This window comes from Miscanthus floridulus, chromosome 16 (assembly GCF_019320115.1).
Source record: "Miscanthus floridulus cultivar M001 chromosome 16, ASM1932011v1, whole genome shotgun sequence".
NCBI classification, from domain to species: domain Eukaryota; kingdom Viridiplantae; phylum Streptophyta; class Magnoliopsida; order Poales; family Poaceae; genus Miscanthus; species Miscanthus floridulus.
In genome coordinates this window covers 55,085,605-55,103,299 of record NC_089595.1, presented here as the reverse complement: position 1 = coordinate 55,103,299, position 17,695 = coordinate 55,085,605, and positions in this window count along the sequence as shown.

Below are 17,695 nucleotides of genomic sequence, written 5' to 3'. Positions count from 1 at the left end.
TCTCAAAACTTTATAGTGTCTTACTAATGTTACCAAAAGACTACTATAAAAGTTTCATGCAATTTTATATAGTAAAACATTCTATACAAAAATGACAAGACAGAGAGGCTTACAATAGCAAAAATAGAAAACCCTAGTGAAAAGTGTCAAGTAATAGATTTCCTATTTTTCTTAGCATCCATATGGTACTACAATATCCTCCAACAAATTTCACGAATATTGGATTCCTAAATAATTTATAAAAATTCATACAAGGATTACCTATTTATAAAAAAAAATCTATAACTATAAATCTATGCATGCACTGATCCTCAAATTTTTATCAGAGCTCATACATGTCAAGAATAGCTTACCACAAAAATTTCATAATTTTTGGAGCATAGGAACTCTAGATATAAAATAAACAAGTTTGCATGCATTCAAAAACACATTTCAAATCTCCATTTAAATCTTCCAAAATTTCTACTTTAAGTGTCAAGATCATATTTTTCTTAAATACTTCACTTCCTAAGGAACACTACCAAATTTATTTCACAATTTTTGAAGCTACCAAACTGGAGATCTAAAAATCACAAAATACATGAAATCTGAAATCAAAATGAACTAGCCTACTCTCTATCTGCCACTGACTGGTGGGACCCGCTGACAGAGGACCCCACGCGTCAGTGACACCGAGACAGGGCAGCGGCGCTGCGCGACGGTTGCGCGGCCAAAGCTCACCGACGGCGAGGTTGCCGGTGGTGACATCTTCACGGTAACCTAGCGCATCGATTGCACCACTTGGCCGGCCCTATTGTCGACGCTAGTGACGACGGCGGTGGCCATGGTGGCTCGGCGAGGCGGGACGATGGCAGTATGTCGGTGATGACCTCGGCGGCCCATACTAAAGCTCGGACGAGCATCGTTGGACTACAAGGAACCTATTGCATGCTCTATCGTGGTCTACGGTGGTCGGGTTAGGTGGGACCACGGCGACGGAGGGTGGCGGCGGAGCTCCGACGAGCACTTGCACGGCGCTGGAGCTTACCGGGTGCTATCAGTGGGCACAGGTGGACGTGGTGGGTTGCTGGGGAGTTGGTGGTGCTGCTGTGGTGACGAATGGGTGGCTCGGTGCTAGCTTGCACTAGCTATGGCGACGGCAGAGGCAGGAAAGAGCTTGGCTACCGCTGCGGGCGAGGGAGGAGGCCGAGGCGAGGTGAATGGCGTGCTCTGGCAGTGCGGGCGGGTGCGGGCGATGTTAAGGCGCGCGCTGGCCTACCCTGGCCACATGCAGCGAGGCGTCGGTGATGCATGGCCGTTGCCAGCCACCATGCGGTGCGCGACGACTGACGCCGGTCGGCCACTGAATCAACCGATTTAGTCGGTCTAGTCGCGCGAGGATCAGCCTGACAGTGGGTTTTCATGACGATGTAACTGCTAATCCGTGGCTCCAAAGCATAAACAGTCTTAACAAAAATCATAGCCCTATGTACCAGCTCCAACTCTTGTTAAGGAATCATGTTCTAGTTCGCAACCAAATTCGAGTTAGATCATTCCAAAGGTCAGCCTGTCAGGCTGTCAGTTACAATGTCTTAGCAAAATTTTTATTAGTGTTGTAATGTTGGTTTTGCTGATTCTTGTGATCCAAATTCCAGCATGTTAGGAGCTAAATCAATCAATGACCCAAAAATAAAAGTTGTTCCTTTTGCCAAACACTACAACTTTGCTTTAGTGACCTCCTCCATGCAAGGTCTCTAACACCTAGTTCAAACTTGGTCAAACATGTCACTTTCAAATGATGATACACTTCAAACTATGGCTTAATGACCTATTTACCCCTAACCATGAACATCAAAGTTGTTCATAATGATACTCTAAACATGTTTAAGCAAATTGCAAGGTCATACAATCATTTCATGTATTAGTCACTCATAGTGCTATTTAGTTTGATCACATGAAATCTTACTTAAGTGTTGGTTGACCTTCATGAACAAGGTCCTATTTGCTAACCTATGTGTTGTTAAATGTTGTTGTGATCCATATCAACTAATTACATGTATACACTCATGATCATTTGCACATGTACAATGAAACATGCAATAACAAGTAAATGTTGCATACATTTCAATCCAATGTTTCAATTGTAAATGCTTGTTTATGAATGCTTGATGATTATGATCATGCTATGCAAGTCAAGTTATGCAAGGCTAACACCTAGGGTGTTACAAGATCTATTGGAGGCTGCTCGGGAAACTCCAGGGGTTATGGCCCTACCTTTTGGGTTCACCAACATCGCCGCCACCTTCCAAGATGCCCTAAGGGGCAAATTCATCAACTAGGTTGAAGACGTCCAGACTCTCACCGACCAGATAGCACCATACGCCGCAGACCAGTCATTCTGTCTAAAGCTAAGTCATGCTTTAATATTTTTTAAATATTCTCCAATCTTTGTTAATCACCATGATGTTTCTCCAAGCTGTTTTCTCCATGTTTGCTCTCCAAATTATTTTCTAAACCCCCAAACAGTCCTGTTGATGCTCGGACGCCTCTAGAGATGGCCCTGTCTCTGGCTCCTCCCTACACGTGCATGAGCGTCTGCCCTCTACATTATGGGTGGTCGACAGCGGCTCCTTAGCGACGCATGTTCCTCCTACACATGCACGGGCTCCGTGCTCCATGTTATGGTTAATAGGCTAGCTAGGGCTGGAGACTTAGCTACACACTAACTGTTCGGGCGGTTTATATTAAATAAATCTTCACACCAACTAATCGCCGAGCTACTTACGCTATTTCATCGCCATTTCTGATTTTTCTTCGGAGTTCATATATTTGTATATCATGTACTACCCGTTCTACATGTTTGTATTGTAGGATCATCGTTCAGGTGATCAGATCACCTGGTGCTCGAACTTCTCCACCGATCAACTGGTCAGCCCGCTTGGTTCATGGACTCCATCATCGACCAGTTGATCAGACTGTTTGCCGGTCGCTTCTACTCAATGCTCACTTCACCGCCGACCAGTTGACTAGACTGTTCGTCGCTCGTGCTTCATCACCAGCTATGCCGGTTACTCCTCGACGCTCAGATTCTTTGTGCTCGAGGACTAAGTGGGCACACTTCACTGCACGGACATCGCCAGCTACGCCGGTGCTCGGACCTCACCAGCTTCACTGGGAACTCCTCGGTGCTCGGACATCGCTAGCGACGCCAGAGACTCCTCGGTGCTTGGACATAACTAGCGATGCTGGGTACTCCATGCTCCTCGGTGCTCGGACATCGCTAGCGATGCTGGGGGCTCCTCGCTCTTTGGTGCTCGGTCATCGCCAGCAATGCCGAGGGCTCCTCACTCCTTGGTGCTCGGACATCGCCAGCGATGCTGGGGGCTCCTCGGTCCTCGGTGCTTTGACATCACCAACGACGCTAGGGACTCCTCGGTCCTTGGTGTTCGGACATCGCCAGCGATGCCTAGCACTCCTCGCTCCTTGGTGCTTGGTCATCACCAGCAACGCTGGGGACTCCTTGCTCCTTGGTGTTCGGACATCGCCAGCGACACTAGGGACTCCTCGCTCCTCAGTGGTCGGACATCGCCAATGATGCCAGGGACTCCTCGCTCCTCGGTGCTTGGTCATTGCCAGTAAAGTCGGGGACTCCTCGCTCCTTGGTGCTCGGTCATCGCTAGCAACATTGGGGACTCCTTGCTCCTTGGTTTTCGAACATCGCCAGCGATGCCAGGGACTCCTCGCTCCTTGGTGCTCGAACAATGCCAGTGACATTGGGGACTCCTCGCTCCTCAGTGCTCGGATATCACCAGCAACGGCGGGGACTCCTCACTTCTTGGTGCTCGAACATCACCAGCGACGCCGGGGACTCCTCGCTCCTTGGTGCTCGGACATCCCCAGCGATGCTAGGGACTCCTCGGTGCTTGATCATCACTAGTGATGCTGGGGACTCCTCGCACCTCGGTGCTCGGATATCGCCAGCCACACGGGGACTCCTCGTTGCTCGGACCTCGCTAGCTTCATCGAGGACTCCTCAGTGCTCGGACATCGCCAACTTCATTAGGGACTCCTCGGTGCTCGGACATTGCCAGCTACGTCGGGGACTCCTCAGTGCTTGGACATCGCTGCCTATGTCGGGGACTCCTCAGTGCTCGATCATCGCTAGTGACGCCGGGGACTCCTCGCTCCTTGGTGCTCGATCATGGCCAGCGATGCCGGGGACTCCTCACTCCTCAGTGCTCAGTCATCGCCAGCGACGCCGGGGACTCCTCGCTCCTCGGTGCTCGGACATCATCAGCGATGCCGGTGACTCCTTGCTTCTCGTTGCTCAGTCATCGCCAGCGACGTCGGGGACTCCTCGCTTCTCGGTGCTCAGTCATCGCCAGTGATGTCGGGGACTCCTTGCTCCTTGGTGCTCAGACATCACCAGCGACGTCAAGGACTCCTCACTCCTCGGTGCTCGAATATCACCAGCTATGCCGAGGACTCCTTGGTGCTCGGATCTTGCTACATCTCATCAGTGTGCTATCAAGCTGCTCCATGCTATTTGGATTAGGGTGCTGATCTTGGGCAGCACATCTGGGGTCTTGATACGCGCATGTCAGACGACGTCGGCAAGCTTTTAGACTTCTTTTTCTTTGACCCTGCAATAAGATTCATTCTTCATCTTTCAACAGGCTTGGGGACTAAGTGGGCACACTTCACCTTGCGATGAATGTGCGCTTTTCTTATCTCGTGGCTATGCCCGAGGACTGGCTGCCTGCTTAGCTGGTCTTCTACTTTCTGACCCTGGCACCACGTGACTATGTCACCTACTATCAAGCTTGGAGACTAGCTATGGAGGTATGGCCTTCGGTATCCACAAGACAAGACATGAGCTACACCATCAGAGGTGGCCTAGCCCACAAGATCAAGGCGTGCATGGCGCTGCTCGGCGTGCACCGCAAGATATTGTATACTACCAAATAGGCTACTTTCCTTGTAACCCTGCCCCTCCAGAGTATATAAGGAAAGGCAGGGGTCCCCTAGTGGACAAGATACATACATCTACAATGATCGATACATCTCAGTGCAATACATCAGAACACAGGATGTAGGTATTACGTCATACTGATGGCCGAACCTGTCTAAATCTTGTGTCTTGGTGCTTGTATTACCATCTCGCTCCTGATCTCGCTCACCTCTACGACAAATCTACCATCATGGGATACCCCTTGGTGGACTGCCGAGCATTTTTTGTTGAGTGGAGACCGCCATCGTTCAACAAGCAGAGAGCTCCATATCATGACACTGACTCGTGGCCTCACTCCCCACCAAGGGAATGAAGATGCAGCAGACGAGTCGCTCCACCCACTCACTACTACAATCACTGAGTGTGGCACAAGAGGCTACATCGACACCTTGTCTTGACTTGATGACTGCTCTGCACTGACCACCTATATACACGCGGCTCGAGTTGAATCGAGACACATGCAGCAACGACCGGAGTCCTAGCCCTAATGGCCTGAGACCACAGACCTTTGTCCAACACCTCTAGCGAGCACTGCTCCTGCCATGCTCTAATGGAGGCCAAGGCAAAGGCAAGGCCAAGTGCCAGGATCAGGACGAGGGCCCCTCCACGCAGAAGGGGAAAAAGAATAGAAAAGATCGCCACTGATCGACCAACTCTATGTTGGTCCCCCCGGCTGATCACACATGCAAGTAGCCCCAGCAGGACCCTCTGGGCCACTTCCATGAGCTCATGGAGAGCCCATGCGCCAACCACAACTACCCCATCAAACACCTCTACAAGGACTGCGAGCTCCTCAAGCGCCTTCTACGACAGGCTGGCGGGCCAAAGCAAGAAAAAGGCATAGAAGCAGCGCCCGAGAAAGGGGGCATAGCAGACAAGGATCCGGACAACTGAAGGTTGAAGTGATCTGACCAGATGTCTACCGACTGAAGGACAACAACAACGACATTCTCACCAAACGCTTGGAACAGCTATGTCGTTTTTTCTTCCCCTAAATTTCAGTCTTACCATTGTTTACTTAGCATTTGCTCCTATAAGAGCACCCTGACCTGAACACTTTTTGGCCTGAGTCACTCGGCGGCTCCATGAGGGTACACTACTACCTCTCTTTTTCATTTACTATCATATGGTGAAACTCCTTCTTACCCAAACAAAAGGGTAGTTCGTTCCTTTAATTTACCTTGCGTAGCTTTGCTTTAAAACATTGCGACCGATCGCACCCTGCCTTTCCCTACGGTTACGAGCAGCTGAGCCTCGCGGGCCATGCCCTAGGCTCCCAAGGTTGTAGCCTATGGGATGAACGGGCAAGTACGAGAAAGAAAGAATAAAAAACAAAATTATGCTAAGGGAAAAATTAAGGTACGAAAGGGACAAGTTTCCCCGAACAGAGTGACTCCATCACAAAAAATGAAACCGATTGTAGTCATTAAAATACACAAGAACGTTTACACGGGGCTCCCCCATGAACTTAATATTTTACATCTACTAAACTACTTATACTTTACAAGCTATTGGGGCGGCTTGGTGGTATATGTTGTCGGTATGACCGACAAAGGCGCGGGCCGCTCACTCCCCGGCAGGATGACATTTGGCTCGGTCGATGCTGGGGTGATGTCCACCTTCGACCCAGGCTCCGTGTCATCCGTAGGATGGGCAACGTCCCCCTGACGAATGCTTCTAGCCATGTCTTCACGGTAGACGTCCATCACCCACTGTGCAGAGACTTGCTCTACCACCAACCTTGTGTGCGGCAGCAAGCTCTCCCTGAGCGATTGGATGTCCTCTGTGCTCAAGCCATCAGCATACCCGCTGCAGATAGTGGCAAAGTCTAGGTTTGGGTGGTACATTACCACCGAGGTCAACACCCCCGATGCTCCGTAGAACAGCCCACTTGTGATATGGTCCCAAACCACATCCGAGACCTCCACCAGCTAGACAGTAGGCGTGCTAGTACTTGGCACCGACCCAAAGACCTCTGAGATGACAAGCTGGGCAACATTGCGGATCTGGTCAAGTTCCCCCTTGAGAGCACATCGCTCTTCATGGGACTTGGCCAGCTCCTCTGCATTCCGACCAAAAGTCACCTTGACCGTCTCTAGGTCCCGCTCCGATGACTTCACCTTTTTGCCTAGCTCTAAAAGAGGGTGACAAGCTCAGAAATAGGCTGAAGGAAGAAACCAACGTGATGAACAACAGAAAAGGTACATACCGAGGTGGGAGTTCTCAAGGGTGGAGAACTCCTTCGCCTGCTGGGCCACCTACTCACGCAGCCGAGCGCTCGCCTCCTCTGTCCCCCTCACCTGGCCCTGAAGCGTGAGCACTTCCTGGTCTACCTCTGACCAAGCCTTTCACTCTGACTCTAGGGCTTTTCGCGTTGACTCCAGGGCATTCTGCTTTAACACCAAGGTGTCCCACTCCAACTCGAGGGCCTCTAGGGATTTTTGGAGCACCGCCTCGGTGTCCACCAGGGATTTCCGCAACCTCGCCTCAGTCTCTGCCTGGTGGGCCTTTGCCACCTCAAGCCCCCGCTCAGTGGTGGTCGCCCGCTCCACTGCACGCTACTCCTCTGCCCACACCGTAGTCACTTCGGCCACCTGATCCTAGGACTCATGGTGGGCGGACTCTAGCTCACACTCAAGCTCAGCCACCAAGAGAAACATATGCCCCGGTTGCAAGATTGGATGCAATTAGGATCTTGTTAGCCTATGCTTGTGCCCACAACATCAAGTTGTACCAAATGGATGTGAAAGAGTGCATTTCTTAATGGGTACATCAATGAGCTTGTGTAAGTCGAGCAACCTCCTAGTTTTGAAGATGAAAAGAAACACAACCATGTTTACAAGTTGAGAAGGGCTTTGTATGGATTGAAACAAGCACCAAGAGCATGGTATGAGAGATTGAGGGATTTCCTACTCTCTAAGGGATTCAAAATGGGAAAGGTTGACACCACTCTCTTCACCAAGAAGCTTGGAAATAACTTGTTTGTAATGCAAACCTATGTTGATGATATCATATTTGGGTCAACAAATCAAGATTTTTGTGAAGAGTTTGACAAGAAATGTGATGAAGGGTTCCTACTTGGATACTCAACCATAAGCAAAGCATATAGAGTTTGGAATTTGGATAGTGGTACTCTTAAGGAAGTTCATGATATTGAATTTGATGAAACCAAGGGTTAATAAGTAGAGAATGAGAACTTGGAAGATGTTAGAGGCATTCAACTTTCAAATGCCATGAAGAACATGGATATTGGGGAATTGAGGCCTAGGCAAGTGAATGATGATGAAGATGATCAAGTGCAAGTGCTCTCTAACTCAAATGTGCAAGATGATACAAATTAAGTTAGCACAAGTGGCTCTCATGATAATGAACAAGATCAAGTGGCTAGTACATCATCTCAACCTAATGATCAAGCAAGTGCAAGCAATCAAGTTCCAATTCTCCAACCAACCAATATTGCAAGGGATCATCCATTGGACACTATCATTGGTGATATTTCAAGAGGTGTGCAAACTAGATCAAGATTGGCTTTATTTTGTGAGCATTTATCATTTGTATCATCCATTGAACCAAAGAAGATAGATGAAGCATTGAAGGATGTTGATTGGGTAAATGCTATGCATGAAGAATTAAATAACTTCACAAGAAATCAAGTATAGGAATTAGTAGAGAGACCAAAGGGACACAATGTGATTGGAACCAAATGGGTCTTTAGAAACAAGCAAGATCAAGATGGGATAGTAGTAAGGAACAAAGCAAGATTGGTAGCTCAAGGCTATACACAAGTTGAAGGTCTTGACTTTGGAGAAACATATGCCCCGGTTGCTAGATTGGAAGCAATAAGAATCTTGCTAGCTTATGCTTGTGCCCACAACATCAAGCTCTATCAAATGGATGTCAAGAGTTTATTTCTCAATGGTTATATCAATAAAGAAGTATATGTTGAGCAACCTCCCGGTTTTGAAGATGACAAGAAGCCCGACCATGTATGCAAGTTGAAGAAGGCATTGTATGGCTTGAAGCAAGCACCTAGAGCATGGTATGAGAGATTGAGGGACTTCCTACTCTCTAAAGGGTTCATGATGGGTAAGGTTGACACCACTCTTTTTATCAAGAAGGTTGGAAAAGATTTATTTATGTTGCAAATCTATGTTGATGACATCATATTTGGATCAACAAATCAAGACTTTTGTGATGAGTTTGGAAAGATAATGGCTAATGAGTTTGAGATGTCCATGATTGGAGAGTTAAGTTACTTCCTTGGTCTTCAAATCAAGCAGTTGAAGAATGGTACATTTGTGAGTCAAGGTAAGTATATCAAGGACATGATCAAGAAGTTTGACATGAGTGATAGCAAGGCCATTAGCACACCAATGGGAACCAATGGTAACTTGGATAGTGATGCAAGTGGAAATATGGTGGATAAAAAATTGTATCAGTCTATGATTGGAAGCATACTCTATGTGACCGCATCAAGGCCAGATGTCATGTTTAGTGTATGCATGTGTGCAAGATTTCAAGCCTCACCAAGAGAAAGTCATTTGAAGGCTACTAAGAGAATATTGAGGTACTTGAAGCATACACAAAATGTTGGTTTGTGATATCCCAAAGGAGCAAAGTTTAAGCTAGTTGGTTACTCTAACTCGAATTATGCAGGATGCAAGGTTGAAAGGAAGAGCACCTCGGGCACATGTTAATTGTTGGGAAGATCACTTGTTTCATGGTCATCAAAGAAGCTAAATAGTGTTGCATTATCAATCGCCGAAGCCGAATACATATCCGCTGATAGTTGTTGTGCACAAGTACTTTGGATGAAGGCCACTTTGAGTGATTTTGGAATCAAGTTCAAGAAAGTGCCATTGCTATATGACAATGAGAGTGCAATCAAGTTGACCAACAATCCAGTAATGAGTTGAACATATTGGATTTCTCAAATATGTGTTGATGCACCCCCCCCACTCATATGACATGCCTCTCCTTCGAGCAATCCAAGGTAAAAGTTGATTGGCATGGCATACATCCTTGCTAAGGACTTGTTTAGTGCATCTAGACATCTTTCACATTTAATAGACTCATTCATGAAAATCAAATAAATTTGATGATTGTATGGTACCACTATTGCTTCTATACTTATTTTGATCTAGTGGTAGCATATGACATGTTTGTGGGCTTGTAAACCTAGTGTTTGATCTAGAAAATGAGCTCTAAGTGTTTAACTCAACATGGTACAAGATAACCCTTATTTGGAGGTGTGAAGAAGCTTGTCCTTGGATCAAACCGAGTTAAATATCTTTGGTAAATGATCTAGATTGGACCAAATTTGGGAATATGATCCTCACCCCATTGATTGACATTGATAATCTCAACTGATCTATAATTTAAGCCTTTGTGGTCATTGATGACAAAGGGGGAGAAATAGTGCACAAAGATAGTGAAAAGACAACACAAAGGGGAAGAGAAATAAAGATACAAGTGATAGGGGGAGAACTTGACATAAGGGGAGAAAAATAACAAAGGAAAGGGATCAATTAATATGTTGAGCACACAAGTAGGGGGGCAAGATCATGAACTTGTATGGTGCATTTGAATGTGTATTTCATATGTTTGCTTGCATGACACAAGTTTTAAATTTTAATATTCATGTTTGTGTGGTGTATGCTAGTTATAGGTTTAAATGATGAAATAAAAATCTAGCATGCATAGGTTATCTAGTGATTTCATTTCCAAGTGTTTCCAAGTGGTATCAAGCTAACCATGGTGCTAAGTATGGTATAATGGTGCACTCCGATTGGTATCACACTTCAAAGGTCCATCTTTTATACCTTAGCATCATTTGGTAGACATTGCCTCCTATATTTCCTATCTAAGCATATGTGCAAGCTACAATCCAAACTCTTAGCACATATGTAGGGGGAGCAATTGCTACCATTTGGGGTTCATGAAACTTGTCCACACATGGTAAATATGCTTGGGCAAGCAACATGGATTTAATTGAATTTCAATTCACATCTTTGTGAAAAGGGTTGTCATCAATTACCAAAAAGGGGGAGATTGAAAGCTCTAGTTTGGTTTTGGTGAATTGATGGAACCCTAAGTGCTAACCTAGTTTATCAAGTGATCATGATATAGGTAGCACACTCCAAGTGGTGAAGCAAATGAAGATCATGACATGATGATGGTAATGCCATGATGATGATCAAGTGCTTCAACTTGAAAAGAAGAAAGAGAAAAACAAAAGGCTCAAGGCAAAGGTATAAATGATAGGAGCCATTTTATTTTGGTGATCGAGGCACTTAGTGAGTATGATCACATTTAGGATCGATAGTCATACTATTAAGAGGGGGTGAAACTCATATCGATGTGGTTATCAAAGTGCCACTAGATGCTCTAACTCATTGCATATGCATTTAGGATCTAGTAGAGTGCTAACACCCTTGAAAATGTTTGTGAAAATATGCTAACTCATGTGCACAAGGTGATACACTTGGTGGTTGGCATATTTGAGCAAGGGTTAGAAACTTCACCGGTGGAGTGTCCGCCCATAGAGTGCAGATAGTCTGACGGTGCCACCGGTGCCCTAAACTCAGGTGAACGTAGTCACTGTAAGTGACCGAACGCTGGTCTCTGAAGGATCGGCACGTCCGGTCAGTAGCAGCAGAAGAAGCGCAGTGTCGGTCATCGACCGGACGCTGGTGCTAAAATGGTCGGACACTGGCTGGCTACGTCCGGTCACACTGACATGGTCATGCACAGGGGAAACGCCAAGTGAATGAACGCTAGGTGAGTCCGGTCAAGCATGACCAGACGCATCCAGTCGTGAAAAATCATCTTTGGATGCTTACTAGAAATGACCGGACGCTGAAGTCCAGCGTCTGGTCACTTCATAGCAGCGTGTCTGGTCGTCACTTGACCGTTGACATTGAGCAATCAACATTTGAAGAAAGGAGACACGTGGCGTGCATCATGCGACCGAACGCTGAGGTCCAGCGTCCGATCAATCGGACCGGTGCGTCCGGTCGGCCCATGTTCTGTGCAGTGAGGAGCCCAACGGCTCTATTTCGTGGGGGCTTCTATTTAAGCCCCATGACCAGCTCAAGCTCACTCTCTTGGCCATTTATATTGACATAGCAACCTTGTGAGCTTAGCCAAAGCCCTCCCACTCATCTCCATCATAGATTCAACATCTTTGTGAGATTAGGAGAGAATCCAAGTGCATTGCTTGAGTGTTTGCATCTAGATGCACTTGGTATTCGTGTTTCACTGTGAGATTCGCTTGTTACTCTTAGTGGTTGCCGCCACCTAGATGGCTTGGAGCAGCGAGGATTGTTGAGCGGGTGGTGGTGATTGTCTTCGGCTCTGATCGTGGTGATTGTGAGGGGTTCTTGACCTTTCCCCGGCAGAGAGCCAAAAGGTACTCTAGTGGATTGCTCGTGGCTTGTGTGATCCTCATCTTGTATTGGTTGTGTGGCACCCTATTGAGGGTTTGGTGTGTGAAGCCAATTAGTGTGTGAACCTCCAAGTGAGTGAATCGCCACAATGAGGAGTAGCTTGCCGGCTAGCAAGTGAACCTCGGTAAAAAATCATTGTGTTCATCATTTGATTCCAAGGTGATTGGTCTTCATTGGTTTTCATTCTTGTGATTGATTGGCTCCTTCCTCGACATGGCGGTATAAACAAATTGCTCACTCTCTTTATTTTACCGCAAACTAGTTGTCAAGCTCTTTAGTGTAGCTAGTTGTGAGAGCTTGTTAGTTTGGTTAGTGTGGCTCTTTAGTTAGCCTTTGAGAGCACATTAACTTAGTGTAGTGTCATAGCTTTTGTGTGGATAGAAACTATATAAACTAGAATTGTGGTAGGTGGCTTGCTATTTTAGTAGGCTAGCACAACACTTGTTTCGCCTCATAATTATCTAACCAGTTTGTTAAGTGTTGTTGTAGAAATTTTTAATAGGCTATTCACCCCCCTCTAGCCATTAGGACCTTTCAATCGGTTGCGTCCTCTCCGCCAACGGTGTGACCTAGCGGCGGTAGATGGTGTGGAACCCCGCACCCCATCAAAGCCACGCTGCATGAGCTTCTAGAGCTCCTCCTTGATGACCTCCACCTTTTTCTTCTCCCGATGGGCACAACCCCACGACCAACTATCCTGCTTCTCTGGCCTCGCTCCGGTGAACGTCAGGAACGGCGCCTCCGTCGGATTCCTAATGTAAAACCACTCCCCGTGCCACCCCCGATTGGAGTCATAGGGGATGTACGCGGGATATGAGCCTCCCGCGCTTAGTTTTCTCTACATGGCGAAACCCCCCACCAGCGTGACCTCGGGCAGATTCCCCACCGTCAAAGCTCTCCTAGAGAACAATCACCGGAAGAAGTCCACATGTGGCTCCATCCCGAGGAAAAGCCTCACGGACGGTGACGAAGTCGGCGATGTGCAGCACCCCCCTCGGATTGAGGTACTGTAGCTCCAGACCCCACTCATTGAGGAGTCCGTGTAAGAACCAGTGTGTGGGGTATCCTAACCTGTGCTCATGGAAGGCAAGAAAGGAAACCACCTCACTGGGCCAAGGTTGTGGAAACTCCTCCCTCCCAGGAGCCCTCCAGTGTGCCACCTCCTTCGATAGTAGAAACCCCTTCACGGTGAAGGCCTTCAACACCAACTCCCTCATAGTGGATGACCTCCAGTCCGACATTTTGCTCCGAGATCACAAAAGGATTTGTGAGTTTTTCTCTTCTCCCTCGCTCTCTCCCTTTTCTTTCCTAGAAACCGCCATGGCTCTCAAGAACGCTCTCGATAAGAAGGAAAAGGAAAGGAGGCGGCAGATGAGGAACAAGCAAAAGAACAGGGCGAAAACCTTCTCCCTTCTCCTACTTGAGGAAAAGGGTACAACAGTTAGGGGAGGGCGCGCTGATCGGGAAAGACAAAACAACAGAGTGAAAAACCCTCTCTCTTTCCCATTTAATGTAGATAAGACACGCCCTGACCGATGAGACGTGCCTAGCCCGACGGAACGGCTCCTGATCAAACAAGATGTGGCTTGGGTATGGCCCACCACTACCGCATGCCAACCACTACCGCACACCAACCACTACCGTATGATGGGCACAAGAACCAAAGTGCCACCACACGCAAGCGGTCCTCCGTTTCCCTAGGTAGGACTTGGAAAAACCCAAAAATGGGATCTATGCCAGGAGAGACCATCGGACTTCCTAAAAGTCGATCGAACGACTCAGGAAAACACACTGAGGGATAGGTAAGGAGCAAAGGGATGCCCCATTTAGGCCATGTTGACTCCATCATGAAAGACAAGCATGGGTCCCGGTCGGACGTTTCCGACTAGAGCTCTTGTGCCATCAAGGTAACACTACCGACCCCCTCTATTTCTTTATAAATCATTCCATACATCCATAAGCGCATTCATTCCATACGCCTGTGCCCCCTAGACGATTTGGGCCTAGAACCGCCTGGGGGCTTGGGAACTAAGCATCGCACGTGCAACGAAATACATCATAATGCTCCGTGTTGCGTCACAAAGCGGTAGTTGCCTCATTCGACATGAGCAACAACAGAGCTAGGGGAGAAAAACACAGATGAGCCCCATGCGGCCCTCGCCTAGCCTGGCAGATAGGGTCATCTCAACCTTCTCGTTCGATCCTAAGCCTCTGCCAAGCCCACAGAATCTCCATCAAGGGGAGGCCATTAGGCCACCCGGGTCAGTCTTCGGAATGACCCAGGCATCTATCGGGTTGTAGGTAAAGGAGCAGTGGAATGTCACAAGAGGGCTATGCTGACCCCGTCATGAACTATGGACCTAGATTCCACTCGATCATACCCATTAGCGAACTCACTAAGCGTGTCGCTTGAGCCCGAGCAATCGGGACAAGCGACAAAACTCAGCCTCTCCGATTGTGAGAAACCGAGGATGGGGTAACGCACACAACTCAAACTGACCCCTACTAAGGCCCAATGGGGCTCGGGGGCTCAAGACATCAAACACCTAGGTCTACGACCTTGAACTCGCCCCATCTGGCTATGCTTCGACTGCACACCAAACGCTTGGGTCTACGACCCTGAACTTGCCCTATCTGGCTACGCTTTGACTGCACTCCAAAAACTACCTGGGTCTGTGACCCCGAACTCGCCCCATCCGGCTACGTTTCGATTGCACACCAAAAAATGCCTGGGTCTGCGACCCCGAATGTAACACCCTAAAAATTGCCTCTTTAAAATAGAGCTAAAATGATTTATTTATGAATTTTTGTGCACATGAAATATAGGAAAATAAGAAATTTTCATTAATTTAAAATTCATCATAAGGTAGTAACATGTGTGAGCATATATGCTGTTGCATCTTAATTATTGTGATGGATGGTGTTGATCCAAAACTCCAAAGTAAATTGGAATGTTTTTTAAAAGAGTTTGAAAATGGCTTTGAAATAAAAGAAAAGAAAGAAAAGAAAATTAGAGAATAAAAGTATTTCAAAAGTTGTAAATTTTATTTTTTGGAAACTTACCAAAATTTCTCATTTATATTTCAGATGAAAAGTATATTGAAAACATACTTGAATTTGTTTTGAAATTGGCTTGGAATTGGAAACTCAAAGTAGAAAAAGGATTTGTATTTGAAAAATGTTCCTTTCCTCATTTTTGGCCCAACTCCAGGAACTGGCCTGGCCTGCTGGCTAGCCCAGCCACCCCTCCTTCCCCCTTTTTCCCATTTCCTAGCCTGCTCTACGCGGCCTAGCTTGGCGGCCCACTGCTCCGTGCCTGTCCTCCACGCCACTTCGCACGTAGCCCAGCTCAGCACCCGGCCCACTCGGCCAGACACCGCACGCCGCCCCTTCTCCCTCACTGCGCCGTGGGTCCTACTCGTTAGCACCCCATGCTCCCTTTCCTTTCTTCTCCGGCTGCTTCTTTTCTTTCCTCTGCCCGTCGATGGCGTAGCCCCGAACGGCAAGTCACAGCCGCCGGTGCTCATGCAAGGAAAGCGTCGTAATCACTGCGCCCTGCTCCCCTTCCTCATACGCAGCGGCTACTCACCTATAAAGTCCGAACCGAGCGCCTCCCTTCTCCCCCTTTCCCCCTCCGAACTTGAGCTCTCACTCACCGAAGCCGGTTAATCCCCCACTCCCGAGCGCAATCCTCGACGCCGATGCGCCCGTGAGATCCGCCACGACCCGACGTAGCCGTACGTGCCTCCCCTTCTCGATTTCGGTTTCGTTTTGCTCGAATTCTCCTTCACCCGCCCTATCTCTCTCTCTCTAGTCCACCGCCGTCGACGACCCACCCCTTCGGAGCCTCCGCGGACGCCGCGCTCCGCTCCAATCGACTCGCGGTGAGCTTCTCCGTCCCCCCCCCCCCCCCCCCCCCCCCCGTGCTTCTAGTTCATCATTTGGCCCACTAGAACGCCACATCCACAAGCCCTGAGCCGCTAGCCATGGCGCCCTCGCTGGAGGTGCCGTGCAGCCGCTAGGAACCTCCCACACACACCGCCGCCGTCGGATTCGCATGGACGGTCGAGATTAAAACAAAACGATTCACCGTGTAACCGGTCCACCGTGGCCATGGACTCGGTCCACGACGCTGCGTCAGCACGCGCCCACGCACATGTGGTGCACCACACCAGTCCACGACGGCCACGTGGCTGACCAGTCAACAGCCCCAGTCAAACCCATAGTCAAAGCCACGCGTTTTATAGTTAAGCCCTCCTGTTTTCAAAGAAATAACCCGCAATCCATAACAGTTTAAAATAAATACATTTCAGTCCTATTTTTATTCACTTTAGACCCTGTGTTTTCCAGAAATAGTACGCCCAGTCCAAAATCCATTTAAATTCAGATTTTTAATTGTTTTAATTCAAATTTGAGTCCAATTAATTACAAAAATGCCATTGGACCTTATTTCATGCGTAACTTTTGCGTTTTAAGTCCGATTTGACCCGTTAGAATTGTGTTAGGATCGTATTTATGTTTTCTACATGTTTATAGAACTGTTAGGCATGTTTCCAATATTTTAAATTCATGGGTAGATTTAATTTATTATTTAACTATAGGGAAAACTTGTTTAAATCGTAACTTATTCATTTCAACTCCGAAATAGTCCGTTCAAGTTGTGTTTGTTTCATAACGACGAGATCTACGCATTAGTAATTATGTTTACTATATTACTATTTCATAAAAATTATGGTTTAAATCATATCTTGATTAATGATTATGCAACTAGGTTTTATACATAAAATATGATTTGTTTTACTTTTGTTTTATAATTTAACTCTAAAATTGACTTAATTCAATCCGTATTGTTTATAAAATATCTTTTGTATATGAATTCATATAGTTAACATAAATGAAGCCTATAGTTTCTTTTCCACGTATTAAGCAAATCTCTCGGTAGTTGTAACTTTTCAACCGTAGCTTTGAATAGCATGCCTCTCGCAACTGTGTGTTCATAGCGATACGTAGAATCGTGTTTCAATCTCTTTCACTTATTTTTCTATGATTGGTGTACTATTCTGATATAGATGCAATTGTATGCTATGCATGTATGTGTATGGATGTTTGTGTGGTGTTCTACGCTTACGTCCAGTCGGTGAGATATACGTGGTGATCCAAAAGAAGAAGACAGACGTGAAGAATAAAGCTTACCGAAGGATCGGTGTGTAAGGCAAGTATAGCATGGGACCATCCTTGTTACCTATTCACATTTAAT